Source organism: Rhipicephalus microplus, chromosome 8 (genome assembly GCF_043290135.1).
Source record: "Rhipicephalus microplus isolate Deutch F79 chromosome 8, USDA_Rmic, whole genome shotgun sequence".
Classification (NCBI taxonomy): Eukaryota; Metazoa; Arthropoda; class Arachnida; order Ixodida; family Ixodidae; genus Rhipicephalus; species Rhipicephalus microplus.
The window spans coordinates 114,126,320-114,129,787 of NC_134707.1; positions in this window are offsets into that span (position 1 = coordinate 114,126,320).

Below are 3,468 nucleotides of genomic sequence, written 5' to 3' on the forward strand. Positions count from 1 at the left end.
TGAGCTGTTCTTTCTTATGGTTCGGAAGTCTGGGATTGACATCGAAAGCTACGGGAGGGGCTTGGTTCCTCTGAGCAGGTTCCGCAGAATCGGCGAGGGCTAAAGCACTGGTGGCTTCGACAATTTCTTCGATGTATGCGACCATTGTTCCTTTGTTCACATGTTTGTACTCATTGCTGAAATTCGTGAGCATAACCGTTGCTTTGCCTCCCCGCATCTCTGCAATTCCTCTTGTGACGCAAATATTTTGGGTGACCAACAAATGCCGACTGCCTTCAATGACGCCTTCCAAGTCAGGTGATATAGGAGCGCCGACTGAAATAATGACGCTTGAGGAGGCGGAATGGTGACTTGTTCTTCCAGCACATTCAAGGCATGGTTTCCTGACAGCGTGCACGGCGGTAGTGCTTCTTCTGTGGATAACGTTATCGACTTTGTTTTTTAGGTTGATGACAGCACCATGGAGGCATAAAAAGTCCATGCCAAGGATGACATCTCTCGAGCAACGCTGTAGGACTACGAAGTCTGTAGGATAAATACGGCCGTTAATGGTGACTCTCGCTGTGGAGATTCTTGCAGACATTACGAGATGACCTCCAGCTGTGCGGATTTCAGGGCTTTCCCAAGCTGTCCTAACTTTCTTTAACTTCGCGGCGAATGACCCACTAATGACGGAGTAGTCGGCTCCAGTATCGATGAGAGCGGTCACACTGTGGCCATCAATAAGAACGTCAAGGTCGGTAGTTCGCCGTCTCGCATTAAAGTTAGGGCGTGGCGTCGGGTCGCGGCTGCGTCGGCTTGTTCCGCTGCTTCTATGTTGCGTCGTCAGGTCACCTTCGGTAAGTGAGGTTTTGCCGTCAGGGCTTTGCCTGGTTGGCGTTGTGCTTGGAAAGCTCCGTCGCGGCGGCGTCGTCGGAGGAGGAGGATCCTCGGTAGTTGGTCGCACAGCAACCGCACCTCCATCGGTTGCTGCCCTTAGTTTCCCGGATACTGGCCAAGAGACCGGCCCCGCATTGGGCCAGAGTACTGCCGGTGGTGCGGTGACGTGCGGCGGCTGGGCGATGGCGAACGCGAAGGGCTTCGTGATGTCCACTGAATTCCTGTCAGGTAGTCGGCGATGTCACGTAACCGTTCTCCTGGCTGTGGACGCGGTGCATTGACGGCAAAGCCACGCAGTCCCCTTTGTCGGTACTGGCAACGGCGATATGTGTGTCCGGCCTCGCCGCAGTGGTAGCAGAGCGGGCGGTGGTCAGGTGTGCGCCAGACGTCAGTCTTCCTCGGCGCACTGCGCTGGGCTGCTGGCGAACGGTATGACGTCGGTGGAGGTGGTGGCGGCGGTGCCGTCTGTCGAAGGAAGTGCGATGGGGCGGTGTTTTGGCGTGGACGGGGAGGAGCGTTTTGGCGCACTGCAGCGGCGTAGCTCATAGCTTCCGGCTCGGGCAGCGGTGCTTGGGGAATTCGAAGCGATTGCCGAACATCTTCTCGCACAATGTCGGCGATCGAATCCACTTGAGGCTGCGCCGAAGGCAGCAGCTTGCGCAGCTCTTCCCGCACGATCGCTCGGATCGTTTCACGCAGGTCTTCGGAGTTACTGGCTTGAGCACAGCGCATTCTGGAGTCGGGCGACGATTATACTGTCCGGTGCGCATGTCCAGGATTTTTTCGATAGTGGTACCTTCGGCTACAAATTCTTGGACGATGTTCGGTGGATTTCTCATCAGTCCCTCGAAGAGCTCCTGTTTGACTCCTCACATGAGGAAACGAACTTTTTTCTCCTCAGGCATGTCTGGGTCAGCGTGACGGAATAGGCGGGTCATTTCTTTTGTGAAAATGGCGACATTTTCATTTTGTAGGTGAACCCGGGTCTCTGGTAAAGCAGCGGCCCTCTCTTTGCGAGCGACGCTCGCGAACGTTTGCAGGAATGCCCCGCAGAAAACATCCCACGTTCAGAGCGTGGACTCCCGATTTTCGAGCCAGGTCCTTGCGGTGTCTTCAATATAGAACAACACACGACGGAGCTTTTCGTCATGGTCCCAGTGGTTGAGGGCGGCCACACGGTCGTATGTTTCTCGCCAGGACTCCGGGTCTTCGAACGATGACTTATGGAAAATTGGTGGTTCCCTGGGTTGATGCATGACCATCGTGAGCTGGGACGCTGCGGTTGTCATTGTCGCTGTAGTCGCGGTCATGGCCTTGGTCTTCCGCGCCTTGTCTTGTGGAAGCCCGTACCCCGGTGGTAGCCCTTGCTGTCGGCGGCTTGTTCGCTGCTCCTGGTTGGCGTCGGTGTCTTCTCCGCGACGTGGGCTGGGTTCACGGCTTGACGGCGGCGTCCGGTACATGAACGAAGCAGCATTTGCACCAGACCTCACGGGGTCGTGACGTGGCCGAAGACAGGAGACTTTATGTTGGAATTGAGCTGTTTATTTGGGCAAACCTGTGCCCGGTAAACGGAAAGTTCGATTACAGTAGCAGTCTTGCACAGATAGCAGTTAACGGATTGTCGGCCGTCGATTAACTACTGACAAGCGGTGAAGCGCGTCGGCATTTATACTCTTGCCGTCGAAGGTTCTAGCGTTATCGCTGGCGGTGGCGTAGGTTCCAGAATAATCTGTACAGTTCGCAGAGTAGGAGTGATCTTATCGAAATGATCTACTACAGTCCGGAAGCTTCTCGAAAACTGCAGGCGCGGTTTGCGCTGAGAATTGTGTAGTGTTTTGGGACGATAACAAAACTAGGGAAATGGAACGTGGCAATATTCAAACTTGTGCAAGTGTTTCTAGTCTCCTAATAAAATTTATTTTGTGTTTGTGCATTGATAATTTGTCATATTTCATATCTGCACTGAAAATTTGTGAACTTATGTTCTGTTGTTCGTGTTGAATACTCCATTGCCAGCAGAGTTATGGCTTCACTGCATTAATCTGCTATTGCCATTTTGATGTGATTGTAATGATGTATGTCATTATTCATATTTCTGAGAGTAATATGTTTTTCTCATCTCTAGACTTGTTTAGCTATGGCCTTTAGAGCAATTTAGCAATCCACCCTAGTACTTGTGGACATACGATTCCACTTGAAAAGAGTTCAATCTACAAACTTGCTTGCATCGAAACAAAAGCCAGCTGCTCTGCTGCACGGCAAACGAATCATATGTTGTAGGCCAACGCTGATTAAGGGTGGTTGCTTCTAGAAATCCTCTTGGTGTGATGAATCTGCACTAGGCATTGGCAGATTCATGTCACAACACCAGGCTCTTGTAAAGAACACAAGTAGAAATATATGAGCGTCCTTACATCTTGTACCATCGTCGAAATGCAACTGTGAAGGTCATGAGTGATGCAAACCCAAGCTGAGCATTATAGCTTCATAAGTAGTACACCCTCTATGGCAATCAGCTGTTAAAATGTTCTGTTATGCTTGAAGGTGCGACTTCAATACCCAGCCATGACTGTCGCACTTTGGAGGGGG